The sequence below is a fragment of the Chelonoidis abingdonii genome, chromosome 4 (assembly GCF_003597395.2).
Source record: "Chelonoidis abingdonii isolate Lonesome George chromosome 4, CheloAbing_2.0, whole genome shotgun sequence".
NCBI classification, from domain to species: Eukaryota; Metazoa; Chordata; order Testudines; family Testudinidae; genus Chelonoidis; species Chelonoidis abingdonii.
In genome coordinates, this window is record NC_133772.1 from 107,865,758 (window position 1) to 107,892,498 (window position 26,741).

Sequence of the window (26,741 nt, forward strand, 5' to 3'; positions counted from 1 at the left end):
TGATTCTTTGCATATACGCATCATCTAACGCAATGGGTCACTGATTCCTGACTGGAGTCTCTAGATATTAATGTAATTATTGTTTATAATAATAGAAAGACAAGGTGAGTGACACCCTGGACCAGCTTCCATTGGTGCGAGAGACAAGCTTTTGAACTCACCCACCTTGTCTCTCTAACATCTTTGGACCCACACGGCTACAACAACTGCATACAATACCACTACTCCATTTCAGCTTTTACACTTTATCTGATACCCTATTTGTTATTTTTTTTCTTTTTAGTTTAAGGCATATTTTTTCCTCATTTGCAATAATTTTTTCTCATTTATTAGATGAGACACTGTGTGGTTCCCCCAAAACACATTTGTTTAAAATATGCATATTCTAGTTGATCCGTCAAGATTCCTAATCCTGAGCATATAGCATAGTGCCACTTATTAGATTATCCCAGGCCTTTACGTTACCACAGACTGTACTTATACTGGCCCCCTGCCAACCCTGACTATGGTTAAGCAATGTTCAACTTTAGAAGGCCCCCATCTCTCCCACCTCCTTAACTAATATGACAACCATTCTGAAGAGCAGCTTTCTCACCTGGTATGTTAAACTGGAAAGTCACCGTGAACATTGATGCTGTTCTCTCTATATTTAGAACTGAAAACTAACTATTTTTTCAGGTGCAACAAGATCCACATGAAAGCCCCCTAATGTGTAGAGGCTCTGTAATAGTATTTTTAATGGAACAGGTCCATTAAAGTTATCTAGGAGTGTTAAAAATAAAAGCCTGGAAAACAGGCTTTGTTAATTGAACCCAGTGTTTATCAGTGGATAAAAACACACACACTAGCTATTCTGCCAAATACCATGTGGTACATTTCTCATTCTGAATATTATTTCAGTTGTTTGTAATGTCATTGTTTCACTGCTGGCAGTTTCATGCTTTAATTCAATGTTTTCCTTTTGCACACCTACTTCAACAAAAATGTGACAAACTGATGTTTTTACGAGTATCTGTAATTTGGCCTTTAGGAAGTATCTTTGCATGCATGCAAAATATGCAAAGATACTTCCTAAGGGCCGAATTACAGAATGCTCTCAGAATTACAGAATGCCCTCAGATGCATGCATGTAGCTGCCAATTAAGAAAGGGCAAATATTTGGCCCTAATTGCCTGTGGGCTGCAATGTCATTTCTCATTATTTCTGCAAATGCTAGAAAGAGCAAGGAGCTAGTGCAAAGGCACACGTCCTTTGTACGGGCAGAACTCCAGCTGCTTTCCCCCAACAGAAATACATGCATCACAAGCTCCATGAGCACAATTTGGGAGTAGCCGCCTATGGAAGGAATGGTAGGGCTCTGTAACTTCTGTGCTAAAAAATAAATAAAAGTATATTTTCCAGTTGGTTTTCATTCATCTTTACAAGAACTATACATTGCAATACATATGTTTGTCCTGTCCACTACATTTTTAGGATGTTTGGAAGTTCAACGCAACAAAATCATGCTGATTTAAATAAGTTAAAGTATTTTAAATGCTATGAATTGAGCTATTTAATTTGGACTCATCAAATGTTCATTATCATCAGCTTATTCTAAAGAGACATTCCAGGATTCCTTCTGCTACTGGTATTACATTTTTATCTGCCACAGCCTCAGCGGTATCAGTTTCTAAGTGTTTTCCATCGGCTCAATTCACAAGCCATGAATCACACGAGATAAAGACCAGATAGTCACATCAATAGGAACCAATACTAGTGGGGCATTAAACACCAGAAGTAAATCCGCATCTTTACCAAGCTGAATTACAAACAGTCCCCACCTACTATGATCCTTCTTCAAATAATTTCTTCATTTACCTGAGGTGCACTTCCTGAAAGTAACAAATAGTTTTGACTTGAGTTATTATCTCATTAGGACTTGTGAAGGAACTAAATGGATTGGAATGCTTTTCAATAAGACTCTTCCTTCCATCTCCCATAAACTATTACCTACCCTTGTCCTGATGTTTGCTTTCTCTTACGGTTTTCATGACCTTTAAACAGATAGCCTTTTTAAGCCATTACCAGTACTCTGTATTAGTTTTCCAAGTGGAATTTGGAAATATATTTGCTATATATTTGTTAATGATGTTAAATAAGAAGCTAGAACTAGATTTTCAAGAGTTCAGAACCCAGCAATTCCCAAGTAAGCACCTAAAAAAGTGTACATATTTTCCTTTGTGGGTGCTGAACTCTTGAAAATCTGTCCTAATTATGGGTGCTGAGCATATTTAGAACTCTAGTCCCTAGAGTCTAGATGCATATACCTAGTGGGCAAATAGTATGTTTCAGGTGAAAACCTAAGTGATCAGTTTAGTTAAATTATCATTCAATATACTGTAAACAATAATCAAAACGAACATGTATTTTAAACGTAAGATATGTGAATTTGTAGTTCCACAGGACACATCCCATTAATTTCATGCTTAATTCTGATGCGTCCTACATTTTAAAATGAATTTCTGTATAAACAGGAGAAAGTTTATTTTTCTCATCATATTAGTATGCCTTAGGTACATCTTTTTCTTTCGCTCAGTAAGGGTAGATAAATACCATCTGAGGAAGAAAATAAGGCAATAACATTTAAAAATAGCTTTTTCTATTTTATGGCATTCATTATGGGCTTCACTAACAACGTGTCTGAGTTGCATGATGGAGTGGGCCCAGCCATCCGTTACCTGGTAGAATTTTTTAATGAGCTGTAACTAATCTTGATACACAAGTAACTTACTAATTTACATAGGGCCAAATTTACATAGGAATCTCAAAGACTCTATACATATTTATAGCCAAATTTTTGCTTGCAAGTTCATTTCTGTCCACAAGAGAAAAAGTGTATGTAGAAGCTGCACTTGGGATGAAATTCACTGTAGCTACAGTAGTTAATATGCAATTTGCATATATAGATTGAGCTTTTTTTTTCTTTTTGCAGGTGCAAATTTAGAGGCTGTTTTTCAGCATGGAGTCATGCCTCCTAAACTTCCTGAAAACTAAAAAGTGTATAGCATTAGACATTAACATACTGTACCACAAAAGAGAAATGTGAACAGAGAAAACATTACAGGCACTTTTCTCTTTTTCCCCCTCAAATCAGAATTGGTTCCCCCAACTTTTCTCCCTTTGCTACGCTTCTGCTCTCTCCTTCTCCTTCCTCCCATCTCTGTATCTGACTTTGACCACTCTGTATTTTGTCTGACCACTGACTAATATGCCTGACGGATAGAATAAAAACTTTGATGTAAAAATATCAATCTTGGGGGAAAGCTAATGCATAGAACACTCATCTGGGACACTTTAGTATAGCAGCTCTTCTATAAAGTAGCAAATAACCTAAAAATGGGTTCTGTCCCTACAGCTATTCCAGTTGGGGCCCAATCTTGCATTACCAACACCAGTCAAAGCAGGATTGGACCTTTATTACAAAACAGCTTCCAGCATTATATGATAGGAAAGTGAGAGAGAAGCAATGGCATCTTTTGAAGGCTCAAGTTACTATTGAGAGAACAGTTAAACTGAAATGAAGGAGATTTAAACATTTTTCCTTAATAGTCTAAATATTTCCCCACGTTGGCACCCACAACATAGTAATTTGTGCATTCATAAAACCTGCATTTTTATGTACAAGTGGCATTTGTGGGAGTGCGGGGAAAAGCGCAGATAGTTGCCTGCTTTGCATGCATAAGTACCTTTTATTTGAAAAAAAACAACAACTCAACATCTGGATGGAAATGATTGCATGCACAATCTTGAAGGTGGGGTTGAGGCCTTTTCAAAAATTTGTCTCAATGTGGTTAATTCATCTGACCAAAATTCATATAACCTGAACAGTGAAAAATCAACTCTGGGAGCTACAGAAAAGAATTTCTGCAGCCAGTGCATAATGAAACCTTAGATTCAAAAGCTGCAAGGTGAAATCCTGTTGAGGCAGCACTGCTGTGAGTGCTGTACATTGACTACGTTTATTTTATTCATTTATTTATTTATTTATCACGGCTTACAGAACGCCTACGGCTGTTTCATTGCGTACCCAATGAAATGCTGTGATTGTTTTCGGACGGCCAGTTTATATTTTCATTCTCTGGCTTCTGGGCTTATTTTGCACCTGGATACTTGAATCATGTTTTTTCACCTGGAAATGAAGTGTGCTTTTATATCACAGTTGAGCTGTTTGGGGACATTCCTTACCTAGTCATTCCTGGCTTGATGGGTCTCTTATTTCCTTTGCTTTCTAGCTAACGGTGGCACACACATTACAATGCCAAACAGATTCATGCACAGTAGACCCAATTATAAAATAATCAGCATATAGTACTAAGTTTAATGACCAGTGAAATGACTCCAAAAAGATACATAGCAGGAGTACTGTTAATTTAACTCTGCCGGCTGGCTCTAGGGATGTGGTCAGAGTGAGGGTGCATATGGCATTCACTTGCTCATGGAACCCTACTGATGGCCAAAGTCACAGGGCTGAGAGTCAAGATGATAATTTCAATTTCTTAAAATATAAAAATGGCAGGGATGAAGGTCACAGGAATCTCACGGAAGTGGGTGGGTGGGGGAAATAAAGGAGAGTGCGTAGTGGGAACTGGCACTGGTAAATATTATAGTAATATTGTTATCCTAAAATAGGTAGGTATAGGAAAATATTAAATGATACACTAAAATTGCCAAGGGTGACAGGTTTGTATTGTTTGAATTGTCGCACTAGTAATATCACTCACTCTTAACGGGCTGAAATGGGTCTGAGCACAAGCCACATCAGCAGCTGATCCTGTATAGAGTGGGGCCTGGAAGGTGTGGCATAAGAAGACCATCTCAGATGTGATAGAATCTATGCCATCCTGATTTTCGGTGTTAACCTTGCAATTTGCACATAGATCTAATCTTTTAAGTAAAAATACGTGGAAAATCTCTCTCTCCTCCTCCCCCATGAAAACTGAAACACTTTCCAGTTGCTATCATGTCACTGGATTTTGTTTCCAGTATTTTGCCTCCAGTCACCACTGGTAGTAACAGTACAGAAGTAATTTTACACTTCTGAATTCTTTTGAATACGAGCTTTCTGCCTTTTCTTTTTGTGGCAAGTATAGCAATAATGTGCTTGAATATGACCTGTTAAAGAGCAAATGGGTGCCAAAGGCAATATTTTCAGATGGATATTTTCAAATGTGTATATTAAAATAGATAAATATATTTTATACCCCACCTTACTGTACCTCTTCCATATGTTTCACTCCAGTACTTTGTACTGGGCTTGTCCACTAAAATGCGATTACCTATTTCACAAAAAGGGATGCCATGGCACACCTCCCCTCGTTTTTTTCATTTGGCCGGAATAGGTGCAGAGTGATGAGGTGAAGAACGATGGTCCAGTAGTTCGGACTCCAATCTAGGACTGGGGAGTCCCTGCTTTATCACAGATTTCCTAGTATGACTGCATAACCTGTCACTTAGCTTCCCTGTGCCTCAGTGAAAGGGGATACTAGTAATTCCCTACCTCTCTGGGGTGCTGGGAGGATAAATACCTTAAAGACTCTAAGGTTCTCAGAAACTACAGTAATGGGGGCCATATATGTACCTCAGATGAATAGGTTTGGCATAACAGCTGCTAATGTCCCACCCAACCAAGTATTGTATTACTCTTAATAGGTCATGTGACACAAATAATACTCCTCCTATTTCCTTCCACTTTTCCTGTGAGAACAGAATTTTCTTCTGTAAATATCACCATTTATCCAGCTATGTTTTTAGCTAAGAGGAAATAATTATAAGAAATAATTAGATCTATTTAAAAAAAATTGTATAGAAACCTATGAATGTTGATTCAACAGCATGTAAGTGCAGCCTAATATAGAAATACAAGCGCAGAAAAATAAAATAATAGATAACTCCACAGAATCAAAACACAATCCAACAGTGACTTAAGTACATGCCAAACTTCACGTCTGTGAAGGTAATGGGACTTCTCACATGAGTTGAGTATGTGTATAAGTATTTACAGGATGAGGATCTAGGGCCTTATTCAGCACCCATTTAAGTTGATGAAATAATTCCCATTGACTTCAGCGGACATAGGATACATAGTTTGCAATGTGGAACATAGATTAAAGAGCCTCTGTCTGGAACAGAGATACTCTATTTTGTCATTTCTGCTGCCAGGCATAAGCACAGTTGATCTTATTCTCTCTCAAAGTGGTATAAATCAGAAGTAATTCCACTAAAAGGAATGGAGTTACACTGGTTAAAAACCAGTAAGATAAGCAACAGGTCCAAAGTATACATACAAGGGACCAGCTTTTAAAGAGAACTCCCTGCTGACTTCAGTGATGGTACAATATAGCTCACTGAATTTTGCTTCACAAAAAAATTACTGGCAAAGTAATGTGATAGTTTTTCTCAATTACTATCTCAATAGTTAGTTACCATCAGTATTTGCTAAGAACTAATGGCTTCTACAATTTCATTTAATAAAATTAAACTGGCTTTAGGTTAAGGTGGCCAAAAATGTGTCTGAAATCACTAACTTTTGTTTTTGTTTTCTTGTAACTTGAAAAAAAGAGCACTATTTTTTCCAAATGCGTACTAAAAAATTCACTGCCAAATAAAGACCTCACAGCCTAGCTTGCTTATTTTTCAAATATCTGAGTTGAATTATAAACATCTCAAAATAGAGATTTATAGTGGAAATGACAATTTTAACTATAAAGGTAATGTCATTATACTGAAGCCTAAATCAATCTCAGAAAAATTTAATGTATTGTAAATACATTTTGTTCACATTCTCCTAGCAGTCCTTATACCATTAACAGTGCAATCATTTTTTCTTTTAAGAAATATAGGGAAATTATAGACATCACGGGCTAAATTCAATACCGAGGCCTTTGTATTTTGTTCAGCTCTTCAACAAATAAATGAAAAATTAGAGAAGAGTGTCTAAGGTAGGTAGAATTTTATCGCAACATTATGTGGTGCAGACAAAGGATGCAGTATTTTGGCACATGCCTAAAATAAATTGAAAAAAAATAAGGCAAGCACTTAGGCATTATATTCTATAATACAGTGTATTTGGTCTTTTTCTACGTTCTGAGACTAAACAGAAAACTCTGCTGAAGATTAAGAAGGAATTTTTTTTAAAAAAAAAATAAAATGATCTTTCACATTACATGTCATAATGGGACCAAAAGTAACAGAATTATATAGTATGTAATAAATGTATATAGAAATTGATGTCTCAAAAATGAACCACAACCATTTTACTAGAGGTGTTGAAATGTGCAACAGCATTTAATGTCTCTAGAAATCCTAGCTCAAAGTACAAAGTGAACCTTTGTAATGCTCTATCATAAATTTTAAATGTGTAACACTTTTGTAGTCCTCAACCATTAAACATAATGGGCCAAATTCTGCCCTACCTTGCACCCTAATGGGGGATTACACAGAGCGTAAATCATTGCACAATTTAGTCCAGCAAGTGCTACTATTTTGTCATACTGATGAAAAAATTCTTTTTCTTTTAAGAATGATGTTTTCTGAGTTATGCAGGCTTGTGATTATAATTGTTTTTTGCTAAAATGTTTAAAATATATTTTTTAAGGTACATTTTGAAGGTGTTCTGTAAGAAAGTGTGTAATGTGTATATCAGATTTTAGTTTATTTAATTTTCACTTGTCATTAAATTGTATCTTTTATTACTGCTGTAAAATGTTCATTTTGCTTATTATATTTTATAACTTTTGGAAAGTAGATAGAATTTAAAAAATGGCTATTACTTTGTTTATTATATAGAGATGTTTCCAGAATGTAATAATACCATGATAAAAATATGCCTGTTATGCTATGAGAATAATTTTGTCCTTTCCTCTAATAAGAATCAGAGGTTTGTCAGTATTTACAAAACAATATTCCAAGTGGTTTCGGCATTGCATTATAAATTAAAATAGTCTCTGCAAACCTAGATCATTCCAAAACTCACTCTAAAATCTCACTGTGATTATAAACACAAATGTTTAGTTCTTAGGATTTTTTAATACTTTAAATGGCTCAGAGGAATATTTTAAAAAATATTGTAACTATTAAATTATAATTTTATATATTCATATAATCACACAATTTGAAAAGCATCTAGGTTTTTTTTAAGTGTATGTTTTATCTTGTACATGGTAATGGTTGCAGGACTGATCCTGTAAACATTTAGCTATGAAACTTTACTCATGTGACTAGTGTCAATGAAATGCAAGTTTGAAGAATCAGCCCTTAAAATATACAATATATCACACTCAGCAAATTTCTATATACCATTTTTCCTCTACCCTATCTCCAGGATTTGTCCAAATGAAAGCACCTTGGGAAGTATGCAGATGAAAATGGGTAGCGAAGGGGAACTCGATTTTATAAAATTTTCATATAAATACACAAAGAAACATTTAGTTTTATTTTGCATAAATTAAATATTAGTCATGTGGTAGAGTACAATGGAAATGCTGCAAATAAGTAATTTATTTTCATTCTTTTTAAAAACAGTTTAAATAACAAGTCATCTAATTCATAGTGTAACTGTTTATTAAAAAGGGTTAATGATACTGTACATATTATTTTATTGAAAAGGTAGCTTTAAAAAGTCACCTTTCTTCTTAGTGATCACTGCTAAGATTCAGGGTTTATTTTGGATATTTTACCTTCAGCTGTTAAAAACAAGTTCATTTTTAGTAACTTTCAGCATTTATGTTTTCCATAGCTATTTATCAGTCTACAATTAAGATACAATGTAAGGGGTCTTCTGGTTAAAAACAAACAATAGCTTTGCTTAATAATAAATAAGTCCTTTATTTGCATTGAGCAAACTAACTTATGAGAAATATTTCCTCACAATACCAAAATTATAAACAATTCACACAGAGTACGTTAATTTTCAACTGCCAAGAATATATTCTCAGAAGTTGTTTAAATTAACTTTTTTCTTTTGCTTCAATCACCTATAGAGAATAATAAAAAAAGGTAAAAGAGTTGTACTGTCACCTAGTGGATAAAGGTAGTAGGAGAGTCCACCTAGAATATTACCGCAGCTACTTCCAGAGTTTAAGAAAAATAAAATACACATACTTAACATATTAATTTCCTAGTGGAAACAATTTAACATCAAGGATCAAACATCAAGGATCAAACAAAGCTTGACTCGCTGCACTGGAGTTACAACAGCAGAGAATTTGGCCTCTAATGTACATTTTAATGATCCTTTGCTGATTATGAGATCTTTAGTAATATTAATGTATAATCTTTAGTACTATTTCCATTTTTCAAGGGCCTGCGGTTGTAGGGAGGAAGCTAAGTAATCATGACACTAGAGACAGGAATCAGGTAAGGAGATGCAGTCCTTCCTTTTTTTCATCTTCTACACTGACCTATAAAACCCTATTATGCATCTACACTAACAGAAAGGAAAGCAACCAAACTCAAATCACGTATCTAATTTAGAGCTGCATCCATATCTCCACAGTCAAAAGGCTGGATTAGTCCATTGCTTCCGTCATTTTCTAAATTTTGAATTTTCAGCCAAAGAAGTTGGTTGCATGTTGTTGACCTGCTGCTGTAGTTGTAGATGGACAAACTCCCATCCTACTGAAACTTTGCAAATTTTGCTTACTTTAGGACATCAGGTTTGGGACCAAGGATGAAATTCACCTAAGGATGCTGGTGCCATAAAAACCTTCCAGTCCAACAGAACCATAGGGAAAAGCTGCAGAACAGGTATACAAGGGGACTCCACTCCACATACCTCAGTATGGTGGGAGGGAGGCAGGTGATATTAGGAGCAGTCCAGGGGTGGGGGCATGGCTGTTGGTTCCATGCTTAGTGTAACTAATGAAAAAAAAAGAAGGCAAAGTATTTTCACAGAAAGTTTAATAAAATGTGTCACTGTCTAATAATTACACACAAGGGTCTGTAACAGAAGCAGTGGAAGGGCTTTGGAGCTGCTTTCCCCAGATGATCATTTCTTACAAAGTTCTTGTTGCATCACACAGTGAATACCCACATTCATTTTGTAACAGTTATATAATTCTGTGGGAACTCACATTGGACCATGTTACCACAAGCCATTATTGTCATAAGAAACAATGGCATGTGCACAGAAACATTCTCAGAGACACCTCCTTGGTATTGTATTACTTGCCATTAAAACATTTCAGCCAGTTTGCCTTAAGTGAAGCAAACAAACTTTTTTTAAATGCTTTTGTCTGAGTATTTATTCAGTCAACTAGGATCAAGTCTGGAACAAATGACACCACCACACTTTTTGGAATTCTCAAACTTGAAGTCTACAGCTTCCTAGTGACAACAACCGAAAAACACCAACTGCAACAATAATAATAAAAAAATAGGTTTCTCTTCATACACACTAGCTCTGGTTTAAACATAAAAAGAACCTTAAAACCGAGCTGGAACGGACATTCAAATGAGACCTGAAATACAATTTTTGGACTCAGATTCCAGTTTAGACATATCCTATAATTTCGGGATTTTCGGAACAATGTTTTGGTACAGGTTCATCTCTGAAGAGAAAAGTGAGTTTTCAACGTAAATATAAATAAATGTACTAAAAGAGCATTTTTCATAACTTATGGGGGAATGTTCACAAATTTATTTATGACATAACAATCATATTAGCCCCATCAAAATTCTTTTCTGTAGTGGACATGCATCTCTTATGCCCTGGGCATCTCCTACATGGTAGGACACGTAGTTAGTTTAATGAAATTGTTTCCATTGAAAATCCAAAATAAACAACTTGGAATAGAGCTGAACAGACTACCAGAAGCAAACACATTAATTAACAAGAAAAAGCTCTAAATTCAATGACTAATTAATTGTCCATGAACACAGAGTGATTCCTATTAATTTGTTCATTGTTCAGAATTACTTAACAAATGCTAATAAATGTTTTATGCAAACATATTTCAGCCTATGGATACCACATAGGTATCCACTGCTTCATGCATGTATTTGTATTTGCAATTGGAAATATGTGCTGTTTTGCTTGATGTATAAGTCACATGGTATATTTCTTTGCATTTACTTGATTGAGTATTTCTCCTATATCAGGTGGCTAGCAAAAGGGCTTCATCCACTTTATCCAATTAGTCAAGAGTATGTCCTTACCATTTGTTCTTTCAATGAATATTCCTACAAGTAAACATGTTTGCTAGAATATTCATGGAAAGCAAACATCAAAGCAGCATGATCAGCCAAACCAAATTTGTTGAAAAGTTTGAAAAAGTGCTCACACATTCTCTTTTGCAGCATTCTCCCAGCTCATATCTGTATTCTACAGAATAAATATTTTAAACTATATTAAAATATAGAGAGGTAGTTTTCATGGGTAGATAATTCATATATCTAAAAAGGTATTGTGTATTATTTTGCAACCAAATATAATCTGTCATTGGTGGCAATATAGAGAATTGGGACACTTTAGATCTTTACAGTTCAAGATGAACAAAGTTTCTCTTCAGTTTCTGCTTCTTGCTCACAAAAAAGAGAAGGAGAGCCAACAGTTGCTCTCAACTAATAGTTCCTCCAATCCCAAAAAAGGAGAAAAAATGTAAATGCAAACAATGTCTTATTTTCTATTTTTACAATATTTTGCAGCATACACAAAATAATTCAATAGAGCCGGATATCCTTTTAATGGTTGAAGTAAGTGGACCTGGAAACAAATGTGTGGAAGGAAAATGAATTTTGATCTGCTAGTGAAGTTGAGTATATTGGACTGCTAAGGTTAACGAGTCCTGGACTGATCCATGAAGTAAATGCCAGTAGAACAAATGAAAGTTACATTACGTGCCGCAGATGTGACTTATTCAGCAGACTTTCCTGAAATTAATAGAAAATATAGAAAAGAGATTTTGTGCAACTTTAATTCCTACGGATCTGGCTAGTTGCCTCAGATGCACATTGTCAGGAACCGAGAGTTGGAGATGTTACTTTTTCTGAGATATGTGAACAGTAGTTCACTCAGGCCCAAATCCTGCACCCCCTGAAGCACATATGCTAAGACTCAAAATGGCATAAAAGCTGCAGGTCTGCTGTGCAGAAGGGCCAAATCAGTGGGGAAGATGAGGTATTGACCCATTTCCAAGGTTCATTGTATGAACCAGACAAATGTGCCCAATATGTTTCTGCACTGCACATATCCAGCTGACCATGTCCACTGTTTCTCTCAGTAAATTGGAATGGTTGTGACTGGGTTGTGGAGGCACCTAGGAGTGGATTCCGTAACTTTCAATCCCCGCACAGTTTCTGTGAGTAAAATTTTTTTTACTCAGACTTTGCTCAGGGATCAGGGTTTTAGATCAATTGTTTCTTTCCTCTCATACCTGATTAAAAAGCCTAGGGCAGGGCCGGCTCCAGGCACCAGCATTCCAAGCTGGTGCTTGGGGCAGCATTCTGCAAGGGGCAGAAGTCCCTGTTGTTTTGCCTCCAAGCAGAGTGCCGAACTGCCACCCTGGGCAGCTGGGGCAGTCAGTGCGCCCCTAGGGCAGCAGGCGCATTTCTGCTGCAATTCAGCAGCAGCTTCTATGTTTAGCTGTCTGGGGCTGCTTCAGCTAAACATAGAAGCTGCTGCCGAATTGCCGCCGCGGAAACGCACCTGCTGCCCTAAGGGTACAGAGACTGCCCCCGCTGCCCAGGGCACCAATTCGGCACGCTGCTTGGGGCGGCAAAAACTGTAGAGCTGGCCCTGGCCTAGGGTTGAGAAATTGGGCTGAAAATCTCATAAGAAAAGACTTTCCTGGGAGATTTCCTGTCAGTGCTGATTTCAATAAGGCTGAAGAGATTATAGAAGCAATTTTCTCATGGTATTTGCACCTATTGTCCCAGCCAAACCAAGAAGTGCAGAGGCATGTGGAGAAGAAAGTTAAAGAAAAGGGACATTTAGTAATCTTTAAAACAAATGTGCCCTCCACCCCAAAAACAACCATCACTGCCAAACACCCAACCACTTTCTGTATACACTGAGTTTTGGATGAAGATTTAGGACTCTTATTTTATTCACAGAATCACAGGGTTGGAAGGGACCTCAGGAGGTCATCTAGTCCAACTCCCTGCTCAAAGCAGGACCAATCCCCAGACAGATTTTTGCCCAGATCCCTAAATGACCCCCTCAAGGACTGAACTCACAACCTTAGGTTTAGCAGGCCAATGCTCAAACCACTGAGCTATCCCTCACCCCAATGCAGGCATTGATCCTGCTAACCTCTCACATGCTAAGTGAGCGCTCTACCACTTGAGCTAATTCCCCGGGGCTTCAAATTGACTCACCCATCTTTAAGGAGGAGCTGACCCTGAGGTGTTCGGTCTTACCTCCAAAGTGATGGCAGAGGACAAGCAGGATCAGATGGTAGAGACTGGTGGATAATCCACCCTAAAATTTTATATAACGTTATAGTTATTTAAAAAGACACTTATCCTGACAAAAGCACTGGATGAGGACAAAAAGTAACCAGAGGATTGATTTATGGACATAAACAGTGCATAGAGCACATACTGGGACTCAAGAAACCTAAGTTCAGTTTCCAGACAACCAGAGACTTCCTGTGTGATCTTGGGCATGTCACTTAATCTATCTCTTATTGCAGTTCCTTGCCTAAATAATAGGGATGAAGTTCATTAATGATTATGAGGCACTCAGATACTATGATGAACGGGGACATATGAGTATACAGATATCTAGGGACAGTAGGGAATGAGTGCTGCAGTGTTCGATTAGCCTCAGAATAAAAATCAGAACTTCTGTAAGTGGAGGTATGTAGAAATTGCAGAGTCTTTAAGATCTCCCATCTCTAGTACAATAAATAAATAAATAAAATTAACTAAACAACTTGTTAACAAGCTGATAATTATATAAACTTCTACCACAGAGACCAGGAAAGTTGTAAATGCAAAATTACTTTTTGTAACTGTGTTAAATCTGGACTTAGCCTATAATAATTTTAACAACGAACTAAACGTAATTTATTCAAATGTGCTTGCTTTTTTATAAGTTCTGTCCCTGACACAAACGTGATAAAAGACTGGTGTTAAAAGCTTTTAAAACAGAATCAGGATCTAATAAACTGCTGATGCCTGCAAGGCTTCCTTCTACTTCCTAAAAAACACTTCCATTAGCCTGTGTAACAGAACTATTATCATTTTAGAAGATGAGATTTCAAACACTGCACAACTGGAAGCAAGATATAAAGTTAGCTGCATATATACAAACCAGCCATTTAATTAGTGACAAACATCTTAAGATGCAAAACATTTTAACAATTGTTTAAAATGTATTTAAACACAAATAAGCAGTTACAATCTCGTTTTTCTGTATTTTTCTTGCCATATTTTTATTAGTGTTAATGAAAGGAATGAAAAACAACACAGGGATGAAATTTAAAGGAGTATCATCAATATTGGGATTCATTAGAAATCACCAAAAGTGTTCTGGGAAAACAATGGTGGGAATCAATTAGTAGCAGGCCAGGGTCTAGCTCTCACCAACAGACAGCTTATCTAGAGACACATTAACACTTCATATCAGTGCAACAGGTCAGTGGAAGAGGGCTACACTTCAGCAATCTGACTACATACCTAATATGCAGCCAGAGAATTGTTGTTTGGGCACCGGCTCTGTTATGATAGATGTTCTTAGCATATTGTTGGCGCAGGCTGACTTGCCCAGTCAAGCCTTTAATATTTCATGTATGTCTCTTCATGTTTCACTATATAACAGCTTCTTTTACTCCTCTCACCTCTGATAACACAGTCATTAAGGAACCTATTTCCTCAGTAATAGAAACCTTTAAGATTCTCTTGAGTCAAAGGTCAAACACAGTCAATGTATTCTTTTTTTTTAAAAAAAAAGAGAGAAGTGCTCAGCTGCAAGTTACTGAAAGTTAGTCACTACTTTACTCCAAGAAGTCTTATATTTTTCCTTGTCCTTTGAAACAACCCGTAAGTGATAATGAAATGCTTAAAGCAATAAGAAAGGGAATCAGATTTCATCTACCTGGACAGCCTGGCAGCATACTGTGTAACAATAAACAAGTGTTCTTAAGTCACAGCATTGCATTGGAAATGAGGCAGAACTTGTGTATTTTAACAGCTTTTTACAACTAGTAACCACTAGCGAATTTATTTTACTTTCTCAGGGAAGACCAGTGAACGTCCCTAATTTAAACTAAAGGGCCTTTCAGCCTTGAAGACAAAAAGCACTTCTGCTTAGCACCTGAGTAATAACATGGAATATGTACAGGTGAGTCAAGACGACTGGAATCAAAGATAGTTTGTCTTTGGCTAGTCTGAAAAGTCTGACTCATTTCCAGCCCTGTGATCATTTATTATCCAGAAAAGAAAGGCTGGCTTTTTGCTCTGCAAACACAGCGGTGGTCTTCAGCTCATGATGAATAGATTTACCATGTCCGGTCTGAAATGCATGACATAGAGTTTTCCAAAAGTGTCCAACACATACACGCACGCAAACCCCGATGATGTTTTTAACGTATGTTTTAAAGTTCTGCAGTATAGAAAGAACTGAATAACTACCTACATGAATTTTTCCCTCAAACTATTACATACAATATACATTTTTGTAGGGTGACCAAATAGCAAGTGTGAAAAATCGGGATGAGGGTAGTGGGTAATAGATGCCTATATAAGAAAAAGCCCTGAATATTGGGTCTGTCCTTATAAAATGGGGACGTTTGGACACCCTACATTTTTGTGGGATATTATTTAAAATAACATTACTTAGAATAATATCATATTTTTCACAAATAATTTTGCTGGGTCATCATTGGCCAAATATAATATTTTCCCTTCAGCCAGGAACTACTTTTAAATTAGTTAGAGCATCTATTGAAATATTATTGTGTTGTAAAAGAAGAAAATGGAACTTCTAACAAGCAAAATGGTAATGTAAGAAGTATTTTCAGATAGCAGAAAAACTTGTGCTGTCAGATTTTAAAATAAAATAATAATAATAATAAAAAAATCTTACTTTTTAGCACCAGAATCTGGTCTCATATATCCAGTGCATTTCATAATTCACCTTTTATAATCATTTCTTCTACATGTATCCACACAGATAGTAGCTGACTTCACAATATATACTTTAATTGATATTGTAATTTATTATCACCACAGGTGTATGTAGCACTTTGAAGACAAATTAAACAAAACGAGGTCAATCTCTGGCCTGAAGATTTTACAGTCCAGGATATAATACATCATGTATTTGAGACCAGAATCTTGTTGCCTGATCTAAAGTCCACTGAAGTCAATAGAAGTCTTTCCATTGACCTTAATGGGTCTGGATAAGTCATTAAAGCCACAACTATACTATAGCTAAGATGCCCATATTATCCCAAAACAACAACAACAAAAAAAACCTGTCACTCCTAACCCAGTGAGGAGTCTGTTCTCTACAGTCGCACCCTCTCCTGACCTCCTGGGTTGGGGCTGTCACTGCCTGGGCACCACAGTGGTGGTGCTGCTGCTGTTCTCTGTCCAGAAGAGCTCCTGCTGGTGCTCTCCCAGGGGCTTGGGTTGCAGCTGGGAAGAACGCTTCCCAGAGCCCATATCAGCACCACCTGTTGGGATGGGTAAGGAGAGCCACATATAAGTGTCCCCATTTTCAGACTTCAAATTTCCAGAACTGACCACTAGAAAACTGGACATCTGACTCCTTTTTAAACATCACAGGACCAAACTGCATGCATCCAGTTAGGGTTTCCGAACACTTCAATGGATATGAATGCGTTGGAGGCATGTGTATCTAAGCTGAGTGAATGCCCTTTTGAAAATGTGGCCCATTTTCTCCTTTTAAAATGTAGTCAGTGCTTTGTGGTACTCTATAACAACTTCCATACCTCATGGACATAAATCTGGTGTTGGTCTTAAGTGTCAGTTTTAGTATTTTAAAATTATACAGTGTACAAACTTTGCACAATATTTGGATATACATTTGTGCGTTAACGCTAAAGTAAGAAATAGTAGTGCCTCTCTTGTCCAAGAATCAGCAACACTAGTAGTTTTCTCTATAATAATTTTATAAATAGTTGCAAGGACAGCAGATAGTTATTCCTGAGCTTGCCAGGATGTGCCAAACATAGTTTTGCAAGAGCACCAACTGCTAATTAAAATCAGAGTTTTCCCCACAGGCAGACTATCACAGAACTAAGAGAAACTTAACTGCCCTGGCAACAGTTTACAGTTGTCAGCATGATAGCATAACTGTTCTTTGCAGTTAGAATAGTTTTCATCAGTGCATTGGAAGATAACAGTACCTTTTAATTTCAAAGACCTTTGTAGTTTTTGTTTGTTATGGCTTAAATCGCACATAACCTAAGATGGACACAGGGCACTAGAAAAAAAAATTCAATATTATATAACCAAAAATTTAACTAATGCAAATACACTCTCTTGTTTTAAAAATCCTTTGAATTGAAAAGTTAGGATCTGGAAAAATAAAACTGATCACTATGTTGCCAAGTAGTCTCTGACAAATTGGGGTGGGAAAAGAGAGAAAGAAAAATCAGAACACTGTGTAACTATATTAATAAAGAGATAGGAAAATAGTACAGAATAAAACAGAATGTGGTTTTGTCTATGGCAGCTCCTTCCATATCAAACTGTCTCAAATAGTAATCTCTTAATAGAAAGACAATTTTTGAGCAAATTTTGTAGACTCATTTTGATTTTCTAATTGATGACGTGTTGGTTCTTCTTGGTCCCATGAATGCCACAGATGTCAATCCATACAAAAAAAGCCAAAATATAGCTAATTTATTAAAGGGAAAAAACCTTGAGTAATGCCAAAATTAACAAAGTAATTTACTAGAACTTGATACACTAATATTATATAACGTTAGCAAAAAGAAGCATCCATTGAGTGTTCAGCAATGGAGAGATGCATTGTTTCACATCTATGCAGCATACTGAATAATTCTGCTTTCAATACTTTTATTTTAATCCCCATACCATTTTTCTATTAATGTTTCGTAAAGCTAACACTTACTGATTCTGCTTCCAAGTACAAACTGAATTTGGCTCTTAGCTAAGAAACAAAGTACCCAGAACATTTATATTTTCTATTTTAAAATTTCAGGTAACATTTTATCAGTAAATATGAACCAAGTACAGTAGTTACTTTCTAAAGAAAGGTATAAGTACGAATGTGGTATACTGTTCTACCAATGACCTGAGTTTTGCTCTAAAAATCCTACCTTTGTAAAGGCAAAAATGCAGAATCCATAAATTCTGCACATAGCTTTTACCCCCTTTCCCAAAATACTTTTACAGATAAACCTTTCCAAAGTTTTGTCAGGGATTTAAGTTGAGTATTACCTCCATTATCTCTCCATCCCTTACTCCATCTCCTATTTACACAACTTCATAGTTTCCTTCCCAAATTCTCCCTTTTTGTTTCTTTCTCCACCTCCACTATTCTCTCCAAACTCTCCAGCTCTCCACTGCACAAAGAGGAAGATGTATCTTGGATCCTAGAGGGACTGATTTTTTTTTTTTTACTGTCCCTACAAAACTGTTATCTGCATCCCAATCCAGCAACCATTCTCTCACCTCCTAAGGCTGTTGTGTTAAGACAGGGGCAGAAGCCAGACAGATAATGTCAGAGAGTAGAGAACAAGGCTAGAGAATGCCAAAGGAATTCTTTCTAAGCTCATGGCTTTAGATATATGTTGGAAGGTTAGGAAGGAGAATGATTCCCTAGTTAAGAAACAAAGGAGACACTACTTGAAGGGGAAAACTGAAAAACTTAGCCATGGAGAACCAGTTTCTGTTCGTGGAAGATAGGATAAGTAGCTTTGAAAACCAGGATTGCAAGCTCCCATGTGAACTGAATGAAAACCATCAGAACCTGATGGACATCTGGATAGCATTCAGTAGGTTCAAAGGAAATCCAAATATACAACTTTCAGAATTAAATTAAGACTTAGGTAGGAGAGTATAGACTAGATAGAAGATCACGTGGAAGAATCTAATTGCCAAAGGGTGGGACCAAACTGGAAAGCCATTAATGGTATGTTAACACTAAGTAAGCTAAGAGCTGGAGTGGGCACATACAGACAACTGGCCATTATAAACCACATCTGCAATAAATCTAAGAATGGTAAGGAAGGAAGTCTTACATGCTAAAGCTTCTGGAACCTACTCCAGACAGAGATGGTCACCCAAACACCAGCAGACAAAGGAAATTCCCTTTCTGTGGGAATAAAGCATGGTGGAGAGGACACAATCTGAGCTCCTCAGTATTTTCTAAAGGTTCTTCATAAAACAAGCTTTTAATCTGAATAAGGCCTGGAATAAAGAATGGGACCCTTATATAGGAAGTCTCTTTTTTCTAAGAGCTGAGTGCTCTTACAAAAAAGAGGCCCACAGACCAATAACTTCTTGCACATTCTGGGGCTATTAGCATCTCTGTGGTTTTATGAGGACTTCCCAGGTCAGGGGAAGCAGAAGGAATGTAAATAATATCTCCTTGGTGCAGTGAATCAAGACGATGTCTTGGACCTATGCTTTAGGGTTTTCAGTATACCTTACAGTATCTGGGTGGGAGTTAAATGCAAAGTGGACACTCGATGCTCTTTGTGTATTGGTACTTATCCAATAGAATCCTCCTTGTGAGGTCAGACAATCTCCTTCAGTATATCTGGGCTCCTCTGAGCTAATCTAGCTAAATAGCCTACTACATGAAAAGTTATTATGGGTTCCAGATTTTGCTAGATCCCTGAACAAAAGGGAAGATTCTTTAAGAAGTGCTTAGCTCTTGGTCCTTTCCATCCACTCCTCTGACAGGTCAAGTATGCTGAGACAGCTGAGTTGTCTGACCTGATGACAATATGTTGGTGACCAAGACAGGATTCAAAAAGAAAGGCCAGGCATATTGCCCTATAGCTGCAAAATCTTGATGTACAGCATTCTCTTACTGGAAAAATAATTCCATTGGTTTACCTTGATTGAGGAATGAACTCTCTAGCCTAAGGGACTGGCATATCTTCTGATATAAATGCAAGCCCACCCCAGGAGTGTCAGAGAAGACAGAGTCAGAATCGGTTGCAGCTGACCTTAAGGGGCAAGGTTGGTATTAGGATCTTGCGAGTCTTGATAGATTTTCAGATTTTACAGTGTACCTAGTATCTTTCAGAGAAGGAGGCAGTAGTGAGAGCAGTGAAAGATCATTACCCAGATTGGAGTAAGGAATGTGTTTTTCTTTTGAGAGACTTTTTTTTTTAGGTGTAATGTCAGAGTTTTGACCTGGTATCCAGGATCTTTGAACAACTTAAGCCAAAGAAAAGTGGATAAAAGCACTTAAAATGTCTTCATATTTCCATTTCCCTCCTTAAATTAACTTTTTTGTCTAGATTTAAGTTTTCAATGTCATTTGTCCCTTGTTGCCATCAAATATGTCTCCCCACCCCAAGTAACATATTAAAAAATATCACAGGCTAAATTCTGGCTCTGATGCATGCATAGAGTTTATATTGACTTCATAGTATCCCTGCCCATACATCCAAGGACAGAGTTTAGTCCTAAAATTACTAAGACTTGTTCTTGTACACAAAGGGATCAGCTTATTCCACGAAATGTTAAATGGAAATAATGACATTTCATCCTATCCACGTCGGCATATGAAAGACACAAAACTGTTTTCATTACTATGCATTGTCACCCTCTTCCCAATTCTCTCATTTGACATAACTAAGTGATATACATTCTCAGCATTTTCCTTAAGTACTTTTTCTTTTGAAATTTCCTTCCTTGAGCAAGCATATCCATTTACACTAAGTGCTAATAACTGTAATTTTTGCTTTCGGTATAAATGTATAGCACTTCAAACAAACAAATCAAGTTCTGTGACAACTGACAAAGGTCAGTCTTAGCATGCATTCTATAAATATTACTTGCTCTGAACTACACATTTAACATTGTTGACTTTGGTAAATACTTCTCTTTTTAAAGGAAAAAACCATTATGGAAAATAATACAAATAAAATACTCTAAGACAACTACTGGTGATCAGAGGGAGGGGGGAAAGAAAGAAAGAAAATGATTCCAGAAAAAGTAGAAGAAATGCAGACTGTACAAAGTCCCAGTTTGGTCATACATTTTGGTATTGGTCAGTAAACTAGACCACCATATATAAACAAAACATTCCATTCAATATTATGTCAACCTTTAACAAAAATGTTGTCACTGTAAATTAATGTTCTATGCACCTGTAAAATCTGATGTGCATTCTTTCAACTTTTTATTTCAACACTATGTCTGTGTGAATTATCCCTCACAATAAACTTATAAATTAATGTTAGAAGTTTTCCAAATGTCAAAAATGAATTAGTATCACACTGCGCGTAAAAGTTAAGAGAGACACCATGTGCATTCATGTGTTTTCCCTACTGTAATACTGACACATTTATATAATTTCCATGCCAGGTTGGCAGAGCTAGGTTGTACGTGCAGTTTATTTTGTTAGAACACAGTCACAAAAATAGAATGTTATTTGCATAAAGTTTATTGAAAATATGCTGGCACAAAAAACCCTAAAATAATTTAAAAAACCCACTAGCAATGGTAAATCTAATAAAAGCTGTCGTGGAAAAAGATGAAAAGTGTAGACTTTATTGTAGGTTCAAATGAGGTAAAGTACACATTGTGTTCTACATTGTGGTTCTAACGAGTAAAAAGTTGGTTATGTGGTTTACACAAATAATACAGGCCACTTAATGTCAAAGCAGTTCTGGGCCTATATCAAAAGTTAACCTGGTAAATATTTATAAATTTTTAATCTACACATATATTCTGTGTATTTGATAATAATGGGATATTCAGTCTAGCAGACAAAAAGTTATAACAAAAATCAATAGCTGGAAGTTGAATCTAGACAAATTCAGATTAGAAATAAGATGATCACAATGGTCCCTTCTGGCCTTATCTATGAATTTATATATTTATTTTATTATTTGATCTGATGGTTTTGGGTATTTTTTAAATTAAAGCTTTACAGCTCAATTTGTTAAAGCATAAATTTCACTCTGTGAATCTAGTACTATTTTTGTTTTAAGAAATTAGCATTGTTAGAATATTAATTACTAGAATAGTAACTAGATGACACTTTCTAAAACTGCCAATCATTATCATCAATGTTTAGGGCGAGTTGTGACCTTTAACGTTTATTTTCCAAAGGTTACCAGTGGCATGCAGATATGTAAGAATAATAATTTAATCTGTTGCAGTTATAACATATGTATATAAGTAGGAACACATTACTACTAATAATTAGCTGGAGGTGAAAAGGATACAAATGCGTGGGGTGGGGGGAGACAATGTCATTTTAAAGAAAGTGAATGTTTTCCATTTAAGGCCCTGATGCAGCGAGGTACATAAGCATGTGCCTGACTTTAAATATGTGAATAATCCCTTTGATTTCAATGTATCTACTCACACGCTTAAAGTAAGACACATGACTTAGGGCTAGTCTATACCACCTGCTACATTGGCACAGCTGCACCAATGCAGCTGCGCCACTGTAGCACAACTGGTGAAGTCACACTCTGTCGATGGGAGACTGCTCTCCCGTTGGCATAATTGCTCCATGCCAGCGAGGGGGAGAAGCTATGTCAGCAGGAGAGCGTCTCCCACCAATTTAGCGCTGGTGTGGACAGCGCTTAGGTCAATATAACTTGCATTGTTCAGGGGCGTGGCTTTTTCACACCCTTGAACAACAGAAGTTACATTGCTTTATGCGGTAGTGTAGGCAAGCCCTTGGGCCCTTGCTGAGGCCTATGCTATGATTTTATTATATAAAACACAAGCATAGCATCTTGAGATGTTCCTCACATTACCTGAAATATATGCTGTACTTACTCACTTCCTCACCATATATACAATGTAAAAAAATTTAGAAAGCAAGCCTGTTAAATCTAGTAACAGTATTTGAATTTCCGATAATCTGGATAGATTTTCTATTTGTGTTACATGATCCTTCTCTTGCACTACTACAGTGAAACATCGCTATAACACAATGATTGGGGTCCAAAAAATTCGATTGCGATAAATGCGGGGTCGCGGTATAGCGAGTTTTACTATTTCAAGCTGGTCAGTTTCAAGCCGATCAATTTCTCTTGGGCAGAAAACGACTTGCATTTGCGAACTGCCCATAACAGTAACTGAAAGGGTGCAGCTCCACCAGCAAGGGCTCTCAGTCATGCAGCAAGAGCGGGAAACACTTGGGGAAAGTAGGGGAGATGTGCAAGGGGCAGAGGAAGAGTGAGGAGCACCTGAAGAGGAGAACAGCTCTTCTCACCAAAAGCGTAAGCGGGTGTAGGAGGGAAGAGCCAGCGGGGAAGGCACATTCCATTTTTTGTTTTTTTCCTTCGATGGCGCTCCATTTTTTTTTCTTTTTTGTGCTTTGGCGGCACTCTGGCCGTTTTTTTCTTTTTTCTCTTTTTTGCGCTTTTGCAGCGCTCCAGCCGCCTTTTTTTTTTGCTTGGGGCAGCCGGAGCCACCTTATGATCGCATTATATCCGAATTCGCATTATTGCGGGGTGCGTTATAGCGGGGTTTCCCTGTAATTCGATAATCTACTAGGGCAATCTATAGCAGTCATAAGTTCAGAGCAACTGAATGGCTACTATTTCTTCAGTCCTCATTTTGTATTCTACACAATCTTCATTATGGAGAAAACAGAGTCCTAGACAAATGAATGGTGACCTAGAGCGGAACTCTACTAAACTTTTTACATTGACAGAATCAATAAAATACCTTAAGGCTCAGATCCTAACACCCTTACTCAGTTTTTACTCAAGCAAATTTCCAAATCCCATTGACCTCAATAAGAGGTTTCCTGAGGAACAACTTAGTAAGGGCTTTAGGATTTGGCCTAAAGTGAAGAAAGGTCACTTAGTAACAAGGAAATGGACAACAAATAGATAAAACGCAAGTATGTTAAAAACAGAAAACAATGCCTCTGAAAGCAAACTTTATGACTTATCCGGTTTAGGAATTCTTTGCTGGATTTTGAAATTGTTTCACTTGGACTATGTGTTAGGTTTCTCTCTACAGCTGTGAGAATCCTGCCAGGCTCACTTCACAAAGTGAACTCCTGCAGCTTGAGTCACAAGGACTGGAAGCAAACCAACTCTTCTTTGTTCACTTAGAGATTCCAGCTCACGGTCACCTCTTGATTTCTTAGCAACTGTGTGTTACAAGGTTCACTCCCAGAATTCCTAGTGTGTGAATGCAAGGCAACCCCTAGGCATTTCCCAGATGCATTTATAAGGATTATAATTTATAGGTCTTCACAGCCCTTGAGCTCCTTAAGGAGCTGATTGAAAGCAGGAGGAATAGGAGTGATCTCCTGCTCCCACTGTACTGTTGAGCAGGTTTAGAGGCCACATACATTCAGTTTTTCAGTTTCATCAGCAGAATCTGATGGATTTGTAAGGCAGAGTGACCAATACTAGTCAACCCCAACTCAACCGATTCAAAGATCCTGAAGGGAAGGGGGCGGGGGAGGGAATGACCAGCTGGTGCCCCCTGAAAACCTCGCTGAGGGAGCTATCCAACCAAAAGAAAGTAAGTAGAGCACGAGGGCTCCCTTTGATTCCACCGCCAGAAAAAATTCTCTTAAATATCTAAAGTTAGAAAGGAGATGGTGAGGATTCCTGGGTGAATAAAGGGGTTGACTGGGCCACTGGAGTTACAGGTTTTCCAGCAATGGGAACAGCCTCAACCTTTTTGTGAATTTTCACAAGCACAGACTGAAGTTCTTAAAACCCTCTATCAAGGTTTTTCCCCCACTTTGAACTTTAGAGTACAAGAAGTGGGGACCTGCATGAACACTTCTAAGCTTAATTACTAGATTAGGTCTGGTACACTGCCATCAGCCAGAATTTAGTGTCTGGCACACTTTCTGTTCCCCCAAACCTTCCCTGGGGAACCCAGACCCAAACCCCTTGGGTCTTAAAACAAGGAGAAATTAATCATCCGCCTCCTTTTCCCCCCAGACTTTCCCCTCCCTGGGTTGCCTTGAGAGGCTTCACACAGATCCAAACTCCTTGGATCTTAAAACAAGGAGGAATTAACCACCCTCTTTCCCCCCATCAATCCCTGGTGAGTCAGACCAATCCTTGGATCTTAAAACAAGGAAAATTGATCATTTCTTAAAAGAAAGCTTTTAACTAAATAAAGAAAAAGATAAAAATTATCGTCTGTAAAATCAAGATGGAAATGCTTTACAGGGTAATCAGATTCGCATAGATAGAGGGATGCCCCCCCACCCCAGCCTTAGATTCAAAGTTACAGCAAACAGAGGTAAAAAATCCTTCCAGCAAAAGAAACCTTTACAAGTTGAGAAAACAAACATAAGACTAATCGCCTGCCTGGCTATTACTTACAATTTTGAACATGAAGATTGATTCAGAAAGATGGGAAAGCCTGGAATGATGTCCCGGTCCCTCTCAGGTCCAAGAGCGAACAACGAACAAAACAAAAAGCACAAACAAAGACTTCCCTCCACCAAGATTTGAACGTATCTTGTCCCCTTATTGGTCCTCTGGTCAGGTGTCAGCCAGGTTTACTGAGCTTCTTAACCTTTTACAGGTAAAAGAGACATTAACCCTTAACCATCTGTTTATGACACCCTCGATTCTCATACCCAAAGGTAAATGCAAGTGAATTGAAGGTTTTACACAAAGTGTTTGTTCATCTTTCTCTCCCCTCTTCCTTTCTTCAGCCAGCCCACTCCAACTGCCTCCTCATTTGTTCTATTTTAGGACACTAAAGAAATGCCAAATTGGCATTAAATACAGTATCAAACAAGTAATTTCTTTCATCCATTCCTCATGCCTCTCACATCATCAAATTAAAGTGAAAATAATAGGTTACATTTGCACATAATCTGTGCACCAATATTATGGCTAGGCTATGACTTACACTTGCAAATCTCAGTATCAGATCACTCACATGCAATGTTGGCTTCTAACATTTCTACTAAAATGTTTGCAAAATTAAACATACAATAATTGGGACCCCCATCTTCCAATGAATGGGCTTGGGTTGAGTGGAAGATGAGGAAGGCCTCTTTCTGTGTGAACAAAATGCTGCTGTATATACACTAGTTTGTGTTCATGCACAAACTTAACACTGCAGCAACCAAGATGGGTGGAAAGACTTCTGAGATTTTGGATTCCAACAAGATAAGTTAACAAACAGTGGAACTGAAGGAAGTACAGGATACCTTCTCTTCTTGGGTCAGGAGAAAAAGGGAAAGAAAGGGTCCTTAAACTGAACTTTTTCTAATCTCACAATAAAGGTGCAATTGAAATGATGGTTATGATTTTAAGTGAACTGGTTTTCCTGTCCCTATGAAAATTTTCCACTTCAATAGCTCGTTCAACCAGATGACCTCAAGACTGAATTATTGTAATGTGCTCTGTGTGAGACTGCCTTTGAAAACCACCTGTAGATGGGAATTTTTGCAAAATATGGAAATACAAGTGGATGAAGACCTTTGTCCATGAAACTCACTGATGCCTGCACTCTATGAACTGCATTAGCTGCCTTTTAGTAGAAGGGCAAGCTCTGAGATATTGAAGTCTTACATTATTTAAGATCAGTCCACCTGAGGGACTGCCTAACTCATCACAGCCACA

General features: G+C 37.3%; 1 protein-coding gene across 5 annotated transcripts in view; it reads right to left on the reverse strand.

The window, feature by feature from the left end:
• The window catches only part of SLC25A21 (solute carrier family 25 member 21), a 387,007-nt gene that overhangs the window by 205,224 nt on the left and 155,042 nt on the right, over positions 1 to 26,741 (reverse strand). The window contains exon 1 of one of the 5 annotated variants that reach the window (XM_032789980.2): positions 16,472 to 16,632. The exons of the other annotated variants lie outside the window; for them this stretch is intronic. The gene's annotated coding sequence lies outside the window, so the exon portion shown is untranslated. Of the gene's footprint in view, positions 1 to 16,471; positions 16,633 to 26,741 lie in introns of those variants that run through there. 5 annotated transcript variants of the gene reach the window in all.